The following is a 24,853-nucleotide window of genomic DNA, read 5'->3' on the forward strand; positions in this document are numbered from 1 at the left end:
TAGAATTTCTGCTTCTTAACCGGGCTGTTCTTTTTCTTGAGTGTGGTTTGTTTTCCATTTGATTGGGGGCAGGGGGTCCCAGTGCTTTTATGGCATGACCTTATTATATGTAGCATTTGAAATGTTTGACCTAATAAATTTCTACAGGTCAGACTTTGCTGTTGACATTTTCCTTCCTTCCTTCCTTCCTTCCTTCCTTCCTTCTTGGTTTTGGCAGTATTGGGGATTGAACCCAGGGTGTTGTGCATGCATCTGCTCTACCACTGAGGTCCATCTCCAACCCTATTGTTTTAAAATGTTTTATATATAGTATCATGCTTGGGGATTTTGGTGTTTTTTGTTGGTTTTTCTTTTTGGTTGTTTTGAGATGACCTCACTGTGTAGTCCAGACTGGCCTCCGCCTCTCAGGATTCTTTTTTCTGAGCCTCTCTATTGTACCCACCTATAATCCCAGCACTCAGGAGGCTGAGTCAAGAGGGTCCTGAGTTGGAGATCAGCCTGAACTGAATAGTGAGACCCTGTCTGTCTGTCTGTCTGTCTGTGTCTCTGTCTGTCTCTGTCTCTGTTTGTCTCTCTCTGTCTCTTTCTCTTTCTCTCTCTCTCTCTCTCTCACATGCACACGCACACCCAGGATAATAGTAGCTGGGTATTGTGACACATATCTATAATCCAGGATTTGAGAAGCTGAGGCAGGAGGATCCCCAAGAGTTCACTGGGCTATATAGTAAGTTCAAGGCCAGCCTGAACTACCTAGAGAGACCATGTCTCAAAAAATAATAACACCAAAAAGGTGGGGGGGGGGGGACTGGGATACAACTCAATGGTATAGCACTTGCCTGGCAAGCATGAGGTTCTGAGTTCAGTTCCTCATACCGAACAAAAACAAAAACATCAATTAGTAGTAATAATAAAATTAAAGGTTTTTTTCTTGCAGTACTGGGGATCAAACCCAGGAGTACTATACCACTAAGCTACATCCCCAGCCCTTTTTTAATTTTAATTTTTTATTTTGAGGTAGTATCATTACAATCCTAAAATACAGCTCAGATTTTTTTTTGAGACAGGGTCTCACTATGTAGCCCAAGTTGGCCTTGAACTTACAGTGATCCTCCTGTGTTAGCCTCCCCAGTGCTGGAATCACAGGCATGCATCACCATGCCTGGCAGGACTCAGGTCTGCCATCTTCCTAACTCAGCCTCTCTCAGTGCTAAGATTAATGGGATGTACCACTGTGCCTAAGGTGTTACTTTTAAAATCCAAAAAGTAAATTTACTTGTAAATTATTTTTAACTGGTTTAGAAGAAATTTTCAGTAAGGGAGATGGAATGAAGTGTTTGTTCAAACCCTCCCACAGATAATGAAAAGGTCCAGACAAAATACAAGAAACAACATAAGGTACCCAAAAGCTCCTGGTAAAACCTGGAAGAGCAAGAATTGCAAGTTTTGTGTGACTTTCTGCTAATTGTGCTCCAAGTTCTGTGTTGCTGACATGAAATGAAATGACAAGCAGAAAACTGCAGGGGTACAGGCGGGAGGTGCCAGAGAAGAGACTTTAGGGATGGACGCACAACAGGAAAATGTGGGCGTGAATCCTGGAAGCAAAGAGGCCTGTGGAGGCCTGATGTTAACATTGAATTCAGTTCACTCACGTATGTGTGGGAGACCCCAGGAAACCTGAAAAATAAAAATAAAAACCAATCAGCCAACCAAAGCCTCCCACTCCAAAAAGAGTGGGCCCTTGAAGGACAGACTTATACAAGAAGATCTACATTTGATGGCTTGTTTGTTTTTTAACAGCATACTGAATTTCGTAAACTGCACAGTTCAGATAATAGAAAGCTGAAAGCTGACTCGCTTAGGCTGTCCGAGGACAACCCCTAAAACTGGCAGCACAGCTGGAAAGTTAGGGGAAAATCACAGAGAAAATTAGGGGAAAATCACAGAGAAACACAAAAATCACAGAGTTGAGACCCTAAATTCTCAGTATAAGCGGCCCAGGTCTTTGGCTATCTGCCAAACTACACAGGTGCAGGGAGTCCTCAGGGTGCCAGACTAAAAAGTCAGCAGCTAGAAGCTGCAAGAGCTAAGCAGAGACCCCAGCTGCTGCTTACCACAGGACACACAGGTTTGAAGTTTGAATTTAGGTAACTGTCTACCAGGAAAAATAAAATCCTCATATGGACACAGCAGGATCCAGAATGCTACAGTATTTTATCTACAATACCTAGTTTTCTATTTACAGTTACTGGCATAGAAGGAAGTAGAAAAATGTAATTTATTCTAGGGAAAGACTACAACTGTGAGTACCTAAGGAGGGTGCAGATGCTGAATTTTACAGACCACTTTCAAATAATTCACTGTGATACACATAGGACTGAAGAATTATGACAGGTAAAATGAATGGAGAAATTCTGACAGACTTGAGAACTGGAAACGTGGTATAGAGCTGAAATACTTTAGTCATTGACATTTAGAAACTCATGGATATGCTCAGAAGTTTTGAAATGACAGAAAAGAAGACTCTGAGCTTGTAGATCAGTGGAAATTACCCTATTCAAAGAAGGGGGAAAGTGAATAAACTCTAGGAAATCTATGTAAGGCAATACCAAGTAAATCAGTGTGGCTGTAATTGGTCCTAGAAGGAGATGAAAATCGGGGGGAAATCCCAAAATTTGAAGAAGTAATAGCCCCAAACTTTTCAAGTGTGGTATAAAACATTAATTTACAGATTCATTGGAAAAAGACATATCATAGCCATTTTGATGAAACCAAAGATAAAACAAAAAATTTGGAAGCAGAGAAAAATGACAAAGGGACCAGTGTTACAAATATGACTGGTTTCTTGTCAGAAACCATGAGACTCGAAGATGCCAGAACAGTGTAGTCAAATAGTGAGTCAAAACAAAACAAAACAAAACCCTGTTAACCAAGAATTCAAGACCCAGAAAAACTTTTTACATAATGAAGGGTCAGTAAAGACACCTTTAAATAAAAACAAATAATTCATCACCAGAAGACTTATACTAAAAGTTGTTTTGGGGTGACTGGAAGTGACCCCAGACAGTAACCCACATCTACAGGAAGATATGAAGGGCATTGAAAATGGTGAGTACGTAATTATAAGATCATTTATGAGGGGCTCAGGGTCAGTGGGAGAGCACTTGCTGTCATGCACAAGGTCTTGAGTTTGAGCCCTAGCAACACAAAATCTGAAGGGAAGAGTTTTTTTTTCTTGTTTCATTTCTTAAAGAGACATGATTTTAGAGCAAATGCTAGTTTTGAGTGTGCGTGCATGTGTGTGTGTGTGTGTTAACAGTAGCACTGTGTTGGGGCAGGGTAGAGGGCAGTTTGTTACTATAAGGCTGATACAACCCTGTCACTCCTAGAGACACACTTTAAATGCATAGTTAGTTTGAAAGTAAAAGAATGGAAGGAGGTAGACCATGAAAACAGTAAAGAAAAGAAAGCTGAAGTGGCTGTATTAGTATCAGACAAAAGTAAAGTTCAAGGTGAATATTACTACAGATAAAGACACATTTTATAGAGAAAAGGGTCAGTACCTCAAGGAGATATATTGTCAATGTGTATGATCCTAATAACAAAGTCAAAATCTGACATAAAATTGATGTAAATGGAGAGACATACAAATGTACAATCGTGATTAAAGATTGTAACATTCCTTTCTTAGTTTGATAAAAAAAATAGATAAGGATATAAAAGACTTCAGCAGCAGTATGAATTACCCTAAGCATTGTGACTCAGCCTAATTGTTGTTTATAAATCACCTTAGAGAACACATTTCAGTTTTACAGGTGTGTGAAGCAGTAACTGAGATGCTAGTAACCATATGCTAGTAACCACGATGTTAGTGGTACAAGTAGTTCTGCTTACCATATCATCCATTCTTAGCAATAAAGTTAACAAAAGGTATGTAGAAACCTACATAGTGAAAACTACAAATGAGAAAAAAGACCTAAACAGGCCTCATGGATTGAAAACCTCAGTATCACTAAAATAGAAGTTTTCTACAAATTAATCTGTAAATCAGTACAATCTCAGTAAAAATTTCTGCAGTGTTTTTGTTGTAAATATTGGTATGCAGGTTCTAAAATGTATATAGAATGGAAGAATACCTAGAATAGGCAAAAGAGAAATAGACATTATTTATTCATCTACTTACTAGTGTTTTTAAGACAAGGTCTCACTATGTAGTTCAGGCTGGCCTGAACGAGTCTTTGGGAGGCCAGAGGCAGAATGTTATGGTTTGTGTCCAGATGTCTCCACAAGCCTCCATGCATAGGGGGCTTCTAAAGTTGGTTCTTGATTAATGGTCCAATACTGAGGTTAAGAATGTGAGTGCTATACCCACCTTAGAGCAGGTAGCCTGCTTACAATATAAGGGACAGAAAAAGGCTTGTTCCTGCTGTCTCTTGCATCTTCCTTTTGCTGTTTTCTACTGCCATGAATTGGTGCCTCCCTGCCATGTGCCACTCTGCCTTGAAGCCAGCTGATAATGTACTGAAACCTCTACAAACTATGAGCTAAATAAACCTTTTCTCCCTTTGCTTATGGACATTTGGTATTTTGTCTCAGCAATAAGAAAAAAGTAACTAAGATACTTCATAAAGTTGATTTTCAAAAACTCTTTCTACTGTTTAAAGAAGGCAGTTGTCCATTCATTCACTAGATTGATTCTAAAACTTTTAGAACTTTCAGTGATAAAAACAGCCCACAGCAGCACACATGCTATAGGTTCACCACCATTAATTCTCTTTGTTTGTTGTTTGGTGTGTGTGTGTGTGTGTGTGTGTTTGTGTGCTTGCATGCATGTGTATATATCTGTTTCACATAGGATTTCACTCTGCAGTTCAGGGTGGAACCCTGTCTTGAACTCATTTTGTAGCCCAGGTTGGCTGCAAACTCTCTGCAGTCCTTCTGCCTCAGCCTCCTGAGTACTAGGATTATAGGTATATGTCACCACGCCTGGCTGTACATTTTTTTGTCTTGTTTTGTTTTCCAGATCAACACAGTAAAACTGAAATTTAATCATTGGAATTCTAGTGTAAACATTAATCCATGTATGATAGTTAATTTTGATTGTCAACTTGATTGGATTAAGAAATACCTCAGTTCTGGGGGTATTTGTGAGAGTGTTTCCAGAGACGATTGTAGGACGGTACTGTTTTGTGTTTTTTGGTTTTTGAGACAGGGCTTCACTGTGTAGTTTAGGCTGGCTTGAACTCAGGGTACAGCCTGGCTGGCTTAAACTCTCCGCAGCCCTCCTGCCTTAGCCTTCTTAATGTTGAGATTACAGGCCTGGGTAATGCCTGCCCATGTCCAGCTTATTCGCTTTTACATAACCTCCTACTTTGTTGAATTTCCTCTTTGTGATCCTGTTCTTTGAAGAATGTTCCCATCCCACATTCTGGTGATCAATCTTTGTGGACACTTTTGCTTCCTCTCATTATCTCAGGATGGTGCATATTACCCCTTTATGACCAATGGCAGAAGTCTTCTGGAGGAGCTTTTAGAAAGAGAAATGTGATGATGGGGCTGGGGATTTAGCTCAGTGGCATAGGTACCTGCCTTGCAAGCAGGCAGTTGTGAGTTCGATCCCCAGTACCGATAAAAAGATAAAAAAAGTAAAATATGATTATCAAAGCAAATTACAAGAGGAAAAAAAAAAAAAAAAGAAAGAGAAATGTGATGGGCTGTATTTGCTGCCTGCCTCACATTACAAAAATGACAGTGAAGGAATTTTTTTTTAAAAGGACCAGATCTCTAAAGAGTTAGAGAATGAGAGAGGAGATAGCAGCGGGCCAGAATTTTACCTACAAAATTCTCAAAAGCTGAGATGTAGGTGCACATATAAGTAACTTTAGTTTCAACTCTCTCTGTTCTACCAAGTATATAAATAGAGGAAACTAATTGAAACAAGCTGCTTCTCAGTCACAGGTAGGCCATGTTTTGGGCTACATTTTGGGTACTTTAGAATGTGGGGCTAAAGCAGAAATATCAATTAGGAGCCTGAATGTGGAAGAGGTAGCACCTGACCCTGCCCCTGCTGCATACCTCTATCAGGTTACCGTCCCTTCCCCATTCCTGCCAAAAATGGGAGGTTTCATATCTGTAAAAATCAAAAGGAGGAAAAAATTCTGGGCTAGAGCAGCCTTATTATTCCTCTGTAGGGTGGGTAGGGATCAGATTTCTTACCTCACCATAGTGAGAATAAGTACAAGTCTCCAATAGTCGATAAAACTTTTCAAAAAAAAAAGTTCCCATCTGGTCATCCACAGTCCTAGTTGTTGGGCTCAGTATCATGTCACCATTTTTGCCTTCCAATAAATCGGAAGATTTATCTTGAAGAACTGACCTCTAACAGGGGTTTAAAAGCCCCCAGCCAGAAGAATATAACATCCTTCTCTGAGGAAATTGACCAACCTATGGAAAAATCCAGTTTCTAGCATCCCTTTCCAGTTGCATTCTGGGATAGCCCAACAGTAAACAAACTGCTCATTCACACAATTTCTAGTTAGTTCTTTAACACTCTTTGCTTTGTGTATGAGCATAATGTAAGGATCTCCGGACATTTAAAGAAAGCCTGTGCTCTCTAAGTTCCTGGGGGGAGGAACAAGAGGTTGAAAATAGAGACAGAAAGCTGGGGTCAGGTGGAGCCCTTCCTCCAGATCAGAGGAGGAGGGGCTGGGGATTTAGCTCAGCGGCATAAGCACCTGCCTTGCAAGCAGGTGGTCATGAGTTTGATCCCCGGTACCAATAAAAAAGAAAAAGACAAAAAAAAAAAGATAACAACAGATCAGAGGAGGAGACTGCTCATCCACTGCAGGGCATTCATTTATGGTTTGTCTGTCACACCGTTAGCTTAACTAGCGTCTTCTGGGACTCCAGTTCACCTCCACATTCCATGCCCTCAGGTTGTTTCTCTGGCACTCTATGCCCTTGGGGCACTCTTGTTTGGGCACCTGGGCTTTCCGCTCTGTACATGTGAACACTAGCTTAGCTACTTCCAATAGGTAATACTTTAGGAAATCTAGGAAGTAAAGCAGAATGTACAGAAAGGAACTATCAGAAATGTACTTGAGAACTGAAAACACGCCTAAGTAAAAACTGCCATTAAGAAGTTGAAAGATAACCTTGTAGAAATCTGGAAAATAAAGGAATAAACAACAACAACAAAAATCAAGGCTATCTAGGAGGTCCTCTGACTAGACTTTGAGAAAGAAAAACTGAAACTGAAGGGCAAGATATTATTAAAGAAACAAACACAAGATACTTTCCCAGTTATTAAAATTCTTAGAGCATACCTAATATCCACAATGAAAAAAAAAGTGAATGAAAAGGAACCTCGACAACATACATTATCAGCCGTAAAGAAGGATAAATTTAGAGGCTTTTATAGGTAAATGGATGCAACTTGAGACAATACTCAGTGAAGTAAGACACATGTGTAAACATTGTATTGTCTAATTAGTGTGAGAAGCTGAAAGAAACATACATATATGTATGTATATATATAAAAATAATTAAGATAGTTATACTACTGATTTCTCTGAAGTCATTGAAAAGAAAGATTTATGTTGGTACTGTATGGGCAGTTGAATGCATATGTCTTTTTTTTGTTATACCAGGGATCAAACTCAGGATCACATGCATGCAAGGGCAGGTACTTATGCCACAGAGCTAAACCCCCGGCCTGAATGCAGATGTCTTGTGCTCTGGGTGAATGATTTGGGGATGGCATTGTGCAAGTATGTACTATTTTTGCCCCTGATTGATGTATTTTGAAATTTTTAGGGTTTTTTCTTCTTTTTTTTTTTCCTTTTTGTCCTTGAAATAAAATGGATTAGAGGGGGAGTACATTATTATGAAGTAAAAACAATCTAAAATAAGTGATTTTAGGCTACCAACAACACTGATATCTGAAAGATACAGACTAATGCCTTCTAAAGTCTGATGGAAACTTTTTCTAAGCTATAATTCTGTGCCCAGCCAAAACAAGTGTGGAAATAAAAGTGTTTTCAGAAAAACTACCATTTCTGTTACTACTTTTTGTCAACCACAATCATAAAACATTAAATAGAAAATTCCAGATATAAACAATTCATAGTTTTTAAACTACATGCTGTTCTTCTGAGTAGTATGCTGTGTCTCACACTGTCCTGTTCCACCCTGTTCAGGATGTGTATCCTCCCTCTGGCATTCCCACAGTGTACATACTGCCTATTTGTTATTCACAGAGTAGTTGTCCTGGTTGTCAGATTAGCTGTGATGGTATCTCAGTGTTTGTCTCCAAGTAACGCTTACTTAATGCAAGAATAGCGGCACTTTGGATATACCAAAGAAAAGCTTTATTGTGCTTCCTTTGAAAAGATAATAGTATATTTATTTTGAGAAAGAGAAAGATATTTGCATAATTTATTAGAGTTTATTCTTATAATTGCTCAATTTTGTTTTTGTTCTTACTAATCTCTTACTTGGTTTATAAATTAAACTTCAAGTTAGGTGTGTATGTGTAGTAAAAATCATAGTACAGTGTTTATTTAGGGTTCTGTGGATACATAGTTGCAGTCATTCCTGGGGTTCTTGGAGCATAGCCTATGAATAAGAGGAGATTACTGTAATAGATACCTACTATTTTGATACAAATAAAAATTACATTTTAAAAAAGAACTTGGAGTAGTGCTGCATGCCTCAATCCTAGCACTGGGAAGACTGACCTTGAGGCAGTAGGATCACAAGTTTGAGGCTAGTCTGGGAAATTTAGCATATTGTGTCTCAAAATTTAAAAATATTTTTTACAGGACTAATAATGTAGCTCAGTGGTAGAATGTTTGTCTAGCATGTGTAGTCCTCTGGATTCAATCCCAAGGACTTCATACAGAAATAAAAATAAAAGGCCAACTTTAGGAATAGAGTATTTTTTTTACTCCTGCATGTTGTGTGGTGGCCATTAAGGCTGCAGCAGCTGTTTGTTACATGACCATGAGTAGAATGTGCCAGCATGCTGCAGATGAAAAAGACCTGGACTGTCTCCTTTCATTTTTTTCCTTTTCTTTCTTTCTTTTTTTTTTTCCTCCCAATTTTCTTGGGCCCACGGCCTCATGCATACTAGGGAAACACTTTACCACTGAGCTCATCCTAAGTCCTTTTATTTTGAGGTGGAGCTATAAAACAAAACTAAGTTGTCAGCAGTGCAGGTAGAAGAGATGTTTATTGCTCCTGAGATGGTCATTTTTTGCAAGCTTTTTCAGTGATGAGAACAAGGGATTTTTTTTTTTTTTAAAAGCCTTGGCTGATCATGATAAACTGATACCTGTTGTTTTCTTTTAAAAATCCATATGCTGATCATGATTAAGTTTGCAGTGTTTTTAACTTATTTTTTGTTTACATTTCTTTTATGCTTGAAAACTTAGTTAAGTGGCTTTATTATTTTCTTTATTCTATATTACATAGGACATTTTGAAAATAACACCATATGTAAATCAGACATGGTAGTCCATGCTTGTAATCCCAGCACTCTGAAAGGCTGAGGCAGGAGAATCACAGATTCAGCCTGGGCAATTTAATGACTTAGTGAGACCTATCTCAAAATAAAAAATGAGGGACTGGGGATTTAGCTCAGCGGCATAAGCACCTGCCTTGCAAGCAGGTGGTCGTGAGTTCGATCCTTGGTACCAATAAAAAATGAAAAAAGACCCAAAAAAAAAATGAACCAGTATAATGGAACACACCTGTAATCCCAGCACTCAGGAAGCTGAGCCAGGAGGATCACTCAAGTTCAAGGCTCCCTGAACTACATAGTGAGTTCAAGGCCAACCTGAACTGCATAATGAAACCCTGTCTCAAAAAAAAAAAAAAAAAAAAAAGAATCAAAGAAAAGGGCTGAAGGTGTGGCTCAGTATGAAGATCCTGATTTCCATTCGTAGTACTACAAAAAACAGAATACCGTGTGATAGGTGGGCATGGTGGGTATGTGCTTCTAATTGCAGCTACTAACTGAGGCAAGAGGAACACAAGTTCAAGTCCTGCCTGAGCAATTTAGTGAGACTCTGTCTCAAAATTTTACAGAATACACAAGGATGCAGCTTAGTGAGAGACCCTAGGTTCAATCCCCAGTACTAAATATGTGATTCTTTATAGTACAAGTTAGATTATCTGCAGATCCTTTTTATTTTTAGAATATATCCTATTTGGAATAAAGTACCATAGTCAAGAGTCCAGGCATGGTGGTACACACTTATAATGCCAGCACTCTGGAAAACTGAGGCAGGAAGATCTCAAATTCAAGCCCAGCCTGGCTAGCTTAGTGACTTAGTGAGACCCTGTCTCAACATTTAAAAAATGATCTTGGTGTGTAGCTCAGTATGAAGACCTTGAATTTAATCGCTAGTACCTTAAATAAACAACAAAGAAGACGACCATGGTCAGCTAAGGCCAGCCAGGAACCCTGTCCTCCTTCCCCATACACACTAGCTAGGGAGGAGCTCTGCCCCTGGAACACAATAGTACGTTTTTTACCTTGTTTGTAGAGTTATGATCTGTTGACTTTCTCATGTGAAAGGTGAAAATTTAATGCACAGAACTGCATTTTCTTCCTTCCCTTTCCTATATGTTCACAGATTTTTGTTGTTGTCATTGGTAATTTTTGAAACTTTAATGTTTTAAAATTCCATTTCTGGTTCCACTGATGCCATGACCGGTATTTTTTTCTTTCTTGCTAAAAGTTTAAAAACAATATGTAATATTTATCACTATATAACTATTTTGACAACCCTATAAATCTAATACTTCTAATACTGAAACTGTATTTTTCTTTATTCAAAGGAGAATGCTCCATGGGTAAAGATAAAATGACTTTATTTCATAACTGTAATCAGTTACTGGCTGTGCATGGAGGTACACACTTGTAATCCCAGCACTCAGGAGGCTGAGGCAGGAAGATCAAGACACTAAGGCAGGAGAATTGCAGTGAGTTCAAGGGCAGCCTGGGCTATAGTGAATCCAAGGCCAACCTGAACTACATAGCGAGACCATGTCTCCAAAAAAAATGATCAATTACTTTGACTCATGTCGTATTTTACTTTGTCTCATGTTTGGATCATTTCCTTTATGGCTTTTTTTTCAACCCAGGATTTTTAACTGCTTTTTTTTTCTCATTGGCAGAAGAAAAACAGGTCTTTTTGATATTCTTGAAGATTTTTAATCATTTATCTTTGGCTCCTCTTTTTATCCAGAAGTTTCCTTCCAGGAATTTCCTGCTTCCTCCTCATCTGGACCATTTGGGGTGTTAGCCTGCAAGACAGCTGTGGCTGTGGGGTTTAAACTCCCATGCCTGTTATTTCCCGGCCTCATCCCTACTCTGTTCTAGTGAGGTGAGGGGACCAGTGGCTTATGGTGGGGAATCAGAGGAGATAGGTTTGGGCTGACCAGATATAGTAAGTTCATTGGCACAGAGAGCTAGAGGCAAGGGAAGGTGTTCTAATTGTCTTTTTATCTGGTTTATCTGGTTGTAATTGTCTTTTTATCTTGGGCTGCGAACCATGTACTTTCTTGGCATTAGCGCACTCTAGCGGAGAATCAGACTAGTGTTGACACAGCATTTCATATCTGATTGAGGCAGCCCAGCCTAATTAAAAACACAGACTCCCACTGTCCTGGCTGCCACCCACTAGCTGCAAGAGCTTAGGCAAGCTCATGAACTTCTGTGTCTCAGTTTTTCTCCATAAAATAAGAATCACAATTATTTTGAGGTTTAAGTTAGTGTACGCAAAGCACACATTGTAAGGTCTGATTCATACTGCTGTGCATTTCCCATTATTACTCACGAACTTGTTTTCTATTTAAAAGCATATTTTTCTCTGATTACAAAAATTAATGCATGTGCAGGTCATGGTGGCACACACCTATAATTCTAGCTATGCAGGAGGATGTGCTGGGCAGCTTAGTGAAAAGAACATTTCTTAGAACTCACCTGTAACCTCAGCTCTAACAGCACAGTGTTAGCACGTTATCTCTGCTGCAGTCTTGTTTACATAGTAGTAGCCAAGTACAGGGACTCGGAGCCCACTTCCTTCAAACTGTGTCTCAGTCTGTGTATCTGTAAGATGCAGGTAGTAATGCCCCTCACAAATAGGGAAAAAGTAAGGTGAGATAGGTCACGCATCTGTAAGAATGCAAGGCAGTGAAGCTCCTGGTACTCTCCTGCCTCTATGTGTATGTCTAACATGGAAGAATACTTTGTTAGTCTCCAAATAGAGGAAACACATAGTTTGAACTGGCAAGAGATGCAGTTAAGACATGCTCCAGGGAATAAGCCCAGAAATACATGGGTGATTTGCGTGACCCATCAGGAAGGGTGGTTTCAAAAAGAGCAATCAAGTGGAGAAAGGGAACCAGAAATGGTTATAACTAGCCAAAAGGAGGTTATTGCCAGATTAGATGAAATCTTAGTTTTCTCTAATTAATTGGAAAATAGTTTTTTCCTAGACAGTTGAGGAGAAAGTGAATAATTATTGTTTAAAACTCAGATAGACAATAAGAATGTCAATATTATGGTAATTGAAATAATAAAATGATCCTATTAATCTAATTCTATTGGGACAATGAATGAATTCCTGCTTAAAATTTTAGCAAGATAAGGGGCTGGGGATTTAGCTCAGCGGCATAAGCGCCTGCCTTGCAAGCAGGCAGTCGTGAGTTCGATCCCCGGTACCGATAAAAAATGAAAAAGACAAAAAAAAATTTTTTTAGCAAGATAATGTAGTGATTCTATTGCTGCATTTCCTTCTTTAGGAAAGGCCTTTGTTCTAATTTGCAAAATAGATAAGTGAGGAAGTCAATAGTCATTGTATCAGAGAATCCTTTTTTTGTTTTTTTTTGTTGTTGTTGTTGTTTTTTTCAGACGGGGACTCACTGTGTAACTCAGGCTAGCTTTGAACTCACAATGTGGTCTAGGTGGGCCTTGATCTCACAGGATCCTCCTGCCTCGGCCTCTCAAATGCTGGGATTACAGGTGTGTGCCACCATGCCCAGTTGGAATTCACTATTGATATCCTATAAATAAGAGCTTTTCTCAAGCTCTTGGATTGGATTCCAAGAAGAATATGATAAATGTCATGGGAAAGGTACTCAGTTAAGGAGCCCAGCCAAATGGATAGTACTCAGTACAGTGGGGTGAATACTGTTCCCCAGAAAGAACATTCCAGTTCTGATTCCTGGACTTTATGTACTAGACTCTTTGCAGGTAAGATTAAGTCCAGTGATCTGTATCCTCATAGGAGAAAATTAGGGGGTGGTGTGGAGAGAAACATGGAACTTTTAGGACATAGAAAAGTTGCTGGGAATGGTGGTGCATGCTTGTAATCCCAGAATTCTGGAGACTGAGGCAAGAAGATTATAAATTTGAGTTCAGCATACACAATTTAGTGATTTAGTAAGACCTTGTCTCAAAACAAAAGATAAAACAGATTGGAGATGTAGCTAGGTGTGAAGATGTTGAGTTCAATAAAAGTAAAAATACAAAATACAGTGTAAAAAATTAAAAAGAAAGGAGGAGGAGAGATACAAGGAAAGGGCTCTGTAAAGAGGGGATGGATTGGAATGATAATGAGCAGCCCCAGAAGGCAAGAGAAGCAGGGAGGACTCTGGAGCCTTCAGAGGGAGCACAGCTTCAGCGACACCTTGATTTGGAGTCTGAAGAAATGAGCAAAGCATACTGCTTTATACATTTTGTACAAATAACTGTTTAAAAAAAATAAGTGATATCAAGAGTAGGGCAGGAAATTCTAGAGGTGTCATTATGAGATATGTTGGCAGGAGGCAACTAGTGGAAGATAAAGGATTCATTGCAGCCCCAGAAGAATCCTTATGGTGGCCAGGGTTTAGCTCAGCGGCCTAAGTACCTGCCTAGCAAGCGTAAGGTTGTGAGTTTGATCCTTGGTACCAAAAAAAAAAAAAAAGAATCCTTATGGCTTGCTGCATGCATGGAAACATGGCCAATTGGCCCTTTACAAGTTCCACTTCCTCAAATTATTTCAGTTTGAAATAACCATTATAGCAGTTTGGCATGTTTTGAGATGGCACCTTCTTAACTTCTTCAAGACATCTTCATTTGAATCCCCAGTGGGATGTACATGTGTAATCTCAGCACTCAGGTCAGGAGCCTGAAGCACTGAGTTCAAGTCAGCCTAAACTACATAGTGAGATGCTGTCTTAAAAAAGAAAGGAACTGCCGGGGATTTAGCTCAGCTGCATAAGCACCTGCCTGGCGATACAAGGTTGTGAGTTCAATCCCCAGTACCAAAAAAAAAAAAAAGAAAAAAGAAAGGAACTGCAGTGGTAGGATACTACACTTCCTCTTGGTAAAGCCCTTTATCAGGCATGTCAAAGACTGTTCTGTTCCTTGAAAGAGCAATTCATTTCTGTTGGGACCAGGCCAAGGACTACCAGTCTGCTCAGGGATACGATGAAGGAATAAAACACAGACAGGATACATATTTTAGTTACAAGGAAAACCAGGACGGTCAAAGCCCAGTGAAGGACTAAGACCACAAGGTACAGTATGCTAGGCCTTCATTAGGTGCACAGATTGGAGGGGGTGTATGTGCTGGTGGGCTGCAGGAAGTGACGGGGTGAACAGTGGACGCAGGCAAGGCTCGAGGATTCGAAGAACAAACCATTTTTGGGAAAGCACATAGGACCAACAGACTATGGTTAACTAGTAACCTTGATATAAGAGAAATTCAAGGCATCCAATACTCTGAGCTCCTGTTCCCCAAAGTCAAAGAATAGATTCTGAGGAACAGTGGCGGTTAAGAGTAGGAAAATTTATTGGAGAAAAAAAGGAAGGGGGAATAGGGATAACTCCTGAGAGACAGGAGGGGACCCGAATAGGTTGCTAATGAACGTACCTCTTCTCAAAAAGGAAGTTTTATAGAGCAAAATCATGATGTGGGTACAAAATGGGTCAAAATTAAGATCAACCAATAGGATTACAAGTATAGTGGTTTAGGTAATATTGATCTAGTTGGTAGTAAGAGTGCATGAATGACGTCATTAACCTTGGTTGATAATCTATAGTCCTCCTCTTGTCTTTAGTCTTAGTAGTCTCAGTCTTAGTGGTTTTTAGTCTTAGTATTAGGAGGGAGAGAATGGCCAACTCCTAAGAATATAATGGAAATCGCAAAAAAAGTGATACAATAAGCCCAAGCCTACATTTATCCCAGACACCGTGATTTTAATCTTTTGATGCAGCTCCAGCAACAGTCCTGATGGAATCTCTTTTTTTGTGCTGATTCCCTTAAGGGCCCAGCCCTGGCTGACTGCCTACTATATTTCTACCTAATTTAGCTGTCTGTAATAACCTGATTATCTGCTAACTGAGACTACTCAGCTAGAAGAAATTTGAGCAAGTCACAGTCCTCAACTATAGTGTATCTCTTGCTTCAAGGTACCAAGACTTTACAGACCATTTGCTAGTTTTGGCTTGGCCTTGGCCTTGGCCTTGGCCTGGGAATTGATTTCAACCCCATGCCAGCCATGCACCTCACCACAAGTCACTTAGGCCTAGGACCAACTCTCAATTCAGTTTGTTTTTATGTCACTTTGTTAACATAAAGCTGGTCCTCAGCAGTTTCTCTAAGGAAAGATGGATCTTACCTTGGGGTAGGGTGGGTAAGGAGATGAGAGGAAGTTGTAATTATCTCTGCACAAACAGAAAACCCACTGGTTATACACTACTTTTATATGTGCCATGTAAAATGGCAATTTATTTCAGCCCCAGCATGACCTACTTTTTATGATGTTAATTGTCTTTGTAGAGAAAACATCTCAACTCCATATTATTCTGTTTTCTGTTTCATTCGTTTAAACATAGTAAAAATTTGTCAGCAGCTGAATATAGGCAGGAAGGGAATAAAGAAAGAAGGGAAGGCAAGCAAAAAAGGGAAGGGAGCTGACATAACAGCACAGTGTTTGCCTTTATGCTGGCTCTTTAGTTCCTTTGAAGTGGCAGTGTGACTCCGGAACTGGAAGACCGGGAAGATATTTGTATCTAGCCTCGTACTCTTGCTGTGTTCTATTTGCACTTCATGGAATTGAAAATTTCTTCTTGCATGGTGCAGTTGATTGTTCAACTCTCATTACAGAGGAAATACAGATCAATTCCTCACCTATACAGTTTCAGAAATAATTCTGTTGTGACATCTGGGGAGGGTTGTACACTGCGCCATGCTGGGCCACACTGCTATGTCCTGGGTTGCAGAGGAAGCCACTGCTCTGCCTCACCATACCACTGCTGTGCTGCAACACGCAGCTCCCAGCCATCTGAAACCCAGCATCAGTAAAAAATTAAAGAAGCAGTTGAAAATAAAAGAAGACAATTTATTTGATGATAGGGAGGGAGAAAAAGAGATGACAAAACACGACTCTGGACAAGTAGGGAGAATTTAAAGGTGAATTGCTCATGGAACATCTGTCTGCAGCTCTTTTTCAAATTAATTTATTGATGGTTTTGTGGGGTTTTTTTGTTTTTGTTTTGTTGTACTTGAAATCAAACTCACGACTTTGTGTTTGCCAGATGGATGCAGTATCACTGAGCTAGATCCCCGGCACTGCAGTTTTTTATTGAGATCTTTATCCCACTAAGCTCTTGGAATCTGATCGCTTCTCTGGCTTGTCTTTCATCCTAACCTTGGCTTTTTTCTGGCCATGCAACCTTTTCATGTCATTAGGTAGAAGGTAAGAATATGATGGGGCCTTAAGGACTGGTAGTTTAATCTAAAGGAGTAAATAAAACAGTTTGTGATTCTTATGTTAATTGCCTAGGAACTTTCCAGTTGATTGTTTGTTTGTTTGTTTTTAGTAGCAGAAATTAAACTCTCAACCTCATGCTTGTCAGGCAGGCATTATGCTACTGAGCTATATCTGTGGCCCAACTTTCCAGCCTTAAGTTCTTCATCTTTGTCTTCCTAATTGCTTGAGTGTAGCTGTCTTTCTCTTTTTAATTCTGCAGTCTAGCTGCCTTTGCCCACCCCACACTCTAGCCTTTTATAACCTTTGCTCTTGGAATTGCTGGAGTCTGTCTGTAGAGGTTGAAACTGCCTTTGTTAATTTTTAATAAAGCTCAATTAGGCCTTTATCCTATCTTTCCTATCTACAGTGCCCCATGTCCCTACATCTTGATCCTGGGATAGGGATACTTGTTTATTGAGATAGTGTCTCTCTACCTTGCCCAGGCTGATGAATAGCTGGCCTGCAGACATATGCCATTGTGCCTAGGAGCCAGAGCTATTTTGTGTGTGTTTGATGGGGCATTACAGTACTGAGGACTAAACACAGAAAATAATGTAACTACCAACCTACTAGATGTCGCTTACACTGAGTTTGTATTCCCAAAATTTGAAGAATGAATCCTAAGGAACAACAGAGCTTGAGAGGAGGAAGTTTTATTGAGGGAGAGATAGCTCCTGGGAAAGGAGACAGGAGGGACAGAAAGCTTGTTACCATGGACTCCACTTTATAGAGTGATTTCATAGAGCAAAATCATGAAGTGGGTTTAATATGGAATAAAACTATGATCAACTAATAAGATTACAAAATGGTAACTTAGATAATATTGATCCAGTGGGGAAGTCATGTAGCAAGTGTACATGGAAAAAACAAGGACCTTTTTTGAAAGAGATGACTCCTGAGGTTCTGGTCACCCACTTGGGCTACTGATTCCAATTTAGAATATCATTATTGTTTGTCCCTCAGAGGTATGTAATTGTAGTTACTCCATCTTCATCCTGAGCCCCGGCTTTCAATGAGTATACCTCCCCCACAGTTAAAATGGACTCATCTTCTGCACTGACTCTGAGGACCTAGCCCTGTCTGACTGCCCATAATATTTCTGGTAGAGTTTTCTGGCTCAGTAGAGAAGCAAAAAGTACAAAAAAGAAAAGAGCAGATTTATTGAGGACGTGGAAAGGAGTACACAACCCATGCAGTTGGTCTGTCTCCTTTGACTGGATACAGAGAGGCAGAGGGTTATATGACCTCTGATCAGAAGTGGCGCATGGGGTGGATGCTGATAATGTGTGAAGAATCAATTGGAATTCTCTTTGCATGCAGTCAGGAAAGGGAGTTGCAATTAGGGCTAAAGGAGGAAGTGGTAAGCGTTCCCACTTTGGTCTTCCACTGTGTTAGACCACCGCCATTATTGTGCAGTAATTTATACTAGGGCAAGAATCTTTCAATTTCTACCTAATTTAGCTGTGTATAATAGCAAGTCACATAGCAAGTATTCATGGAAAAAACGAGGATCTTTTTAGGAAGGGATGCATCAGGAGGTCCTGGTCACCCACCTGCATGACTGGTGTCTAACTAGATTTTATTGGGCCAGGTGATATCAGTTATAGTATAATCTTCAATTTATTGCCTATTCTTTGGGGAAGGATGTAGCCCCGATCATTCTGTCTTTATCTCGAGGCCTGGCCTTTGACAGATGTACCTCCAGCCACAGCTGTAATGTGTTCTCACCTTTTGTATTGACCTCTCAGAGCTTAGCCCTGTCTGATTTCCTATAATATTTCTACCTAACTTCGCTGTCTACAGTACTAGTACTAAGCTACATCCCTAGCCCTCTTTTTATTTTATTTTACTTTTTAATTTTGAGATAGTCTGGCTAAGTCTTTGAGTTTCCCAGGCTGGGCTCAGACTTGCAGTCCTCTTGCCTCAGCCTCTGAAAGTAGTAGGATTACAGGTATATACCACTCTGCCTGGCCCAGAGCTACTTTTTAAAACCCTGACTCATTACATTTAGATTTCCAATCATCCCTCTTCCCTCTGTTCTCAGATGAAGCTTCATATCTCCCTTAATAGGGAAACCTTGAGACTGTGAGGAAAGTTGTACCATTTGGTTCAACACCCTAACAAGCACCCCAGTGCTGGAAACAGGTGGGTAAACTCACATGCTAGTTCTTATGTAGACTAGAGGGCAAATTCCAGTTTCTTCCCCTGCACCAATTTGCTTTTTTTTTTTTTTTTTTTTTTTTTGGTACTGAGAACCAAACTCACTCATGACCTCGCGCTTGCCAGGCAAGCACTATGCTGCTGGGCTGTATCCCCGGCCTGACCAATTTGCTCTTTTGTCCAGCTTGAAATCTTGTTGTGTCTTCTCACCTTCATCTGTAACTGTTTGTATTTCTGAAGAGGAAGGATCCTTCAGTCAAGCTTTTTGTGTTTTCTATTCCACAAAAATACCCAGGATGGTGACCACTATCATTCTCTTTTTGTCAGATCCAATGATTGGTTTTCTATCATCTTGTTCTACTTTTCATCTGCATTTGACACAGTTTCTACTCTTAATTTCAGGAAGGTGCATCATTTTGATTTTCCAGCCTTACAGGCAGCTCCTGGCTTGCTTTGCTGGGCTTTTCTCCTCTGCCGTACTGCTAATCTCACATCTTCGTCTTGTCTCTTCTAATAGTGTTTCTCCCGCCTCAGCCTCCAGAGTGCGGAGATCACAGGTGTGTGCCACCATGCCCACCTTCTCTGTTTTATTTCAACTGCCCTCTGGAAGATCTCAGCAGGTCACATTGACTTACATATCTGCTCTCTGCCTTGATTCCTGAATCCCTATCTCTAGCCTGATCTTTTCCCCTAAGATCAGGAGTTTTCCACTTGGATAGTCAAGGTAACTCTTAGCCAGGCATGGTGGTGCACTTGTGTAATACCAGAACTCTAGGAGGCTACAGCAGTAGAATGTTCAGTTTGAGTCAACCTGGAAATCCTAATAACTTAGCAAGACCCTATCTTGAATAAAACAAAACTCTCAAACATAATAAACTGACCTTTCTGCCTTATCTACCCTAAAGTTTCTCCTCTTTCCTTCATCTTATTAAACAGTGTCACCCTCTGTCCACCCTGTAGCTCAAGGCAAAAGCACAGAAGCATGTTAGAGGTCCCCCCACCATTCACTCCATCAGCAAGACCTTTCAGGTTTACCAGAATTTTCCTGAAGTCCATCCTCCATCCTTCTCACTACTTCCGACCAGACTTACCTCCTGTGTACCATTTTACACCCACAAAATTGGCAAAATGAAGTGAGTGAAGAGGCAGCACAGTGGGAGCTCACATGCTGCATGTGGGAGCACTGACTAGTACAGTCGCTTTAGAAAACCAGTCAGCATCCTCTTAGGAAGCTGAACATATGTGAAGTCCACGGCCCGGCAATGCCATTCATCGGCTGGAGGATGCTGAGTAAGATAATTCGCATCTTTGGCTGCAGCCTCCTAACCGATCTTCCTGCTTCCCACCCTCCAGTCCCTGAGCTCCTTTATGTGCTGAGCTTGTTTATAATGTTTCAGTAGCTTCTCTCATCAGCGAAACCAAGGAGCCTGCTGTAGAGTCCAGCCTCACTCGCCTCACCACCGTCTTACATCTGTGGCTCTGTACATTTCTCAGCCTCCAAGCAAACTCATCCGTTTTGTTTCAGTCAACATCCCAACCTCCCAACACAATTATGTTTCTGCCCCTACACAATTAGAACATTATTTTTGCTTGATTTTTGAATTTGATATAGTACAACTATATATATTCATGTACACTGCATTCATATACATACACATTACATCTGTCTCTGCTCTCTCTGTCTCTGTCTCTCTCTGTCTCTCTCTGTCTCTCTCTGTCTCTCCCTGTCTCTCTCTCTCTCTCTCTCTCTCTCTCTCTCTCTCTCTCTCTCTCTCTCACTTTGGTACTAGGGGTCGAACTCACAACCTCCTGCTTGCCAGGCAAGTGCTGTGCCACAAAGCTATATCCATGATTTGCTATGTAGTCTACACTGGCCGTGAACTCACTGTGTAGCCCAGGCTGGCCTTGAACTCACGGGGACCCTCCAGCCTCAGTCTCCTCTAAGTGCTGGGATTACAAGCATGTACCATCAAGCCTGCCTCATACATATTTTTTCCTCACTCAATATTATGGTTAGAGATGAATTCATATTGAAATATAAGTTTTTTTAAATTCATAACAAATTTTATAAGAAAAGGCTGAGGTTTGCAAATATTTGGAATATCTGTCAGAAGAAAACAAAACAACACAGACAAATATTGAAGTTATTGACTGAACAGTGAGCAAGAGAGGAAGGAACTTTCAAAGGATTCGAATCCACCTTCTGAAAGCATGGGCCATTCCTAGATCTCCTATGATATGACCATTCCTCAGATATTTAATCAGCCTCCTCAAATATTTCTAGGGGTTACGGGCTCCATCTCAAGGAAAGAACATAAACCCATTTTTACTCATTGCAAACAAGCAAACAAAAATAATAAATAGGTTAGAGAAAGATCACATCCTTGAAGCAGCTTTGCAATATGCAGAGCATGGTTTTGGCTTCAGAAAGGGAAAAGATTCTTGTACTTGTGTTATTTAAATATAAAGAGGTGTCCCTAACTTCCTCTATAAAAACTAGCAAGCTATGGGTTGGGGATATAGCTCAGTGGCATAAGTGTCTGCTTGGCAAGTGCAAGGTCCTGAGTTTGAGTTAGTACCAAAAACAAAACAAAACAAAAACTAGTAAACTGTGTTCATTCTGGTACATGAACTTTCATTGCACTTCATCTAGTTTCATATTTCGGATGAGGCTAAAACAGCAACAAAAAATCAACTAGCAGAGAGCTGTAAATGAAAACTTTAAAACATTAATCATCATGAGAGCTGATAAAATGAAAATCAATCCAGGATTAAAACAACACATTTCTGATTACATAAATAAGTTCTGTTCTTTATGAAAAATTTCTACTGTGGGAAGATCCTGATTAAGGAAACACATAAAACGAGAATAGCATGTAAGCGCAGTAGTCTCATTCATTTTGGTGTCCTGGTCCAAACACCAGCTGCAGGAGTCTCAAGTGAACAGGACCAGTTCTTCTGAAGAGGTGGGGTGAATGGCAGTGGTGTTGTCAAAGTCGGCCTTTGTTGGTCCCATTTTTACCGCAGTGGCAAAACTCTGCAGCATTCCTCACAGCCAGTTCCCTGCACTTGGGTCCCAACACCTTGTCCCCTTTGTTGGCACAAATCATTTGCATCACACATTTGTTTTCCTTGTGGTCATTGCATGGTACATTGAGGCGAGGGTGGTTAATTAGACCTTGTCATTGGCTTTTCCATATTTATGAATACCTTCATCTTCCATGAGCCTTACTGTCCCAATAGAGGGTGACTGAAGACCACAGTGCAGGTGTTGTCATAGTCTAATTTGAAATTTTATTTGCACTTGAAAAGTCCACAGGCAAGTTTTCAGCCAGCAGCTGTTGGAACTGGAGTCGGAAGTGCTTTTCTGCACATGTCCCCAAATGTGTAGGTGCCTTTGACACTGATGTTCTGGAATTCATCTACTATGATATGACCTTTCTCATCAGTTTGAATTCCCAGCTTGTCTAAATTCAAGCCCTTGGAAATTGGGTCCCACTCAATGGCCCCTAGCAGGCAGTGAGCATCTGAAATGGTCATCAAGGTGGGTCCCTACCAGGAACTGCAGTGACCACATTGAGTTCCAAGCCCATGGAAGTTTTTTTTTAACTTCCTTGACCTGTGAGTACTTCAGCACCTCCATACCAGCATTCTCTAGCCCTTCAGTGCAATTGGAACTGAGCAGTGAATCAAAATTTCTTAAATACCTTATCATGCTGTATCATGAACGCTGTCTTAGAGCCTAGGGTGGAGAGGATAGTGGCTATCTCCACAGCGATGTAGCTGACGCCCACGATGACTGTGCCTTGGCAGTTCTTCCAGCTGAAAAAACCTTCGCTGGTTATACCTAGGCTTGCACCAGCGATCTGGCTCTCATGAGGGAGCGAGGTCACACCACCTGTAGTGATTAGGCTGTGAGGGCAGTGTTCTTTTCCCCGCTGACCTCTGCCGTAGGCTGGGGATCATTTGTGAATGATGCGTAGCCATGGTACTTGGCGAGGTTGTTCTGATAGATGGTGAACAGGCGGCTCATGTAGGTGTCCTGCTTCTCCTTTATCACGTACCAATTGAATTTACTCTCACAGCTTTGAAAGCCATAATCAACATGATCATGCACAAACTTGGAGTGGATGGCTGTGTTCCACACTACCCTTTTGGGTATACATCGTGCATTCACACAAGTGCCACTCAGCTTATGGCTGTCCACCACTGGGGCTCCGGTGCCCAGCTCAGCCGCCTGTCGGTTGCTGGCCAGCCCACCTGAGCCAACCTTGATCACCAGGTAGTTGTAGGCTCCTGCGTGACATGGAGCAAAACAAGTTTAGTTCATTGCTGGGTAGGTTTACTTACATGAATGTATCACAGTTTATTAGCTGCTCTTTTTTTTTTTTTTTTTTTTGGTACTAGGAATCAAATTCAGGGCTTCACGTTTGCTAGGCAAGCAGCACTGAGCTAACCCCAGACCTATTGGCTGTTCTTCTGGCAGTGCATTTGGGTTCTAATAAGTATAATGCAAATAATGTATAGTACAGAAAGCATGTGCTGTGGACCCAGTGGTGTTCTTGGTGCTTTTGTATGCCTGTATCCCTGGCAGTCCTGGGACCTGGTGTCATTACAATGCGTACTTTACAGATGAGGAAGTGGAATTAGGGGGAGGCGAATTACCTTACTCAGCATCCTCCAGCCGATGAATGGCATTACTGGCCGTGGACTTCACATATGTTCAGCTTCCTAAGATGACGCCGACCGGTTTTCTAAAGTGACTGTACTAGTCAGTGCTCCCACACGCAGCATGTGAGCTCCCACTGTGCTGCCTCTTCACCATTCATTTTGCCAATTTTGTGGGTGTAAAATGATATTTTGATTTCAATTTGCATTTCCCTGATTCCTAATGAGGTTGAGCATATTTTTGTATATTTATTAGTCATTAGTGTTTCCTCTTCTAAAAACATAAAACGTCTGTTTGTGTCTTTTGCCCACTTGTCTATTGATTTGTCAGGATTTTCCTGTACAAATTACAGTTCTATATATTTTGTCAGTCTTATGAGTTTCAGATATCTTCTCGAAGTTCATAGCTTATCTTTTGACTCTTTATACAGTGTCTCCTAAAGAACAGAAATTCCTAATTTTCATATAGTTAAATTTCTCATTAGTTTTAGAAATTTAGGGGCGGGGAGTTAGCTGAGTGGCACAGCACCTGCCTGGCCATCACAAGATTCTGAGTTTGATTCCCAGTACTAAAAAAGAAAAGAAATGTATTATTATCTTAGAGTCACAGGAATATTTCCCTGAAAAAAATTAATATTGCCCTCTATTTCTCCTAAAATTTGCTTTCCATATGTAAGTGTTTAATGCACCTAGAGAGTATTGTTATGTGTGAGGAGCAGGTCCAGATTGCTTCACTCCCATTCATAGTTTATTCATTTCCTACTTATTGAATAATACCTTTTACTTATGTTAAGTGTCTGTGTAATTGTGGAGTCATTTCTGGGCACTCTGCTCTATCCCAATAATACTTTGTTTTGTTACTTCACTGCTGCTTCACAGTAAGCCACTCTATTGTTTGATAGTTAATGTTCTCTGTATTACTCTTCTTTCAAGAGTATTTTGGTTTTTCTTAGCACTTTTGTTTATAAATTTTAGAATTAGGATCTAAAAAAAATCCTGTTGGAATTTCTGTTAATGCTGTATTAATTTTTATATTGCTGTGGAAAGAATTGAGATCTCATTGCTTAAGAGTTTCCTTTATTCATGAATATTATATCTATTTGTTTACTGTCCTGCAGTGGCTCATGTTTATATTGTTGTTGTTACTTTGTTGTTTTGAGACAGGATCTCACTGTATAGTGCAGGCTAACCTTGAACTCACTATGTAGCTAGACCA

General features: G+C 40.3%; 1 protein-coding gene and 1 pseudogene across 2 annotated transcripts in view; one reads left to right on the top strand and one right to left on the bottom strand.

The window, feature by feature from the left end:
- The window catches only part of Pacs1 (phosphofurin acidic cluster sorting protein 1), a 161,412-nt gene that overhangs the window by 77,903 nt on the left and 58,656 nt on the right, over positions 1–24,853 (top strand). The window lies entirely within an intron of this gene.
- Positions 21,905–23,667, bottom strand: LOC100727383 (glutathione reductase, mitochondrial-like; annotated as a pseudogene).

The sequence above is a fragment of the Cavia porcellus genome, unplaced genomic scaffold (assembly GCF_034190915.1).
Source record: "Cavia porcellus strain 051 isolate PalLab524CR breed Dunkin Hartley unplaced genomic scaffold, mCavPor4.1 scaffold_17, whole genome shotgun sequence".
NCBI classification, from domain to species: Eukaryota; Metazoa; Chordata; class Mammalia; order Rodentia; family Caviidae; genus Cavia; species Cavia porcellus.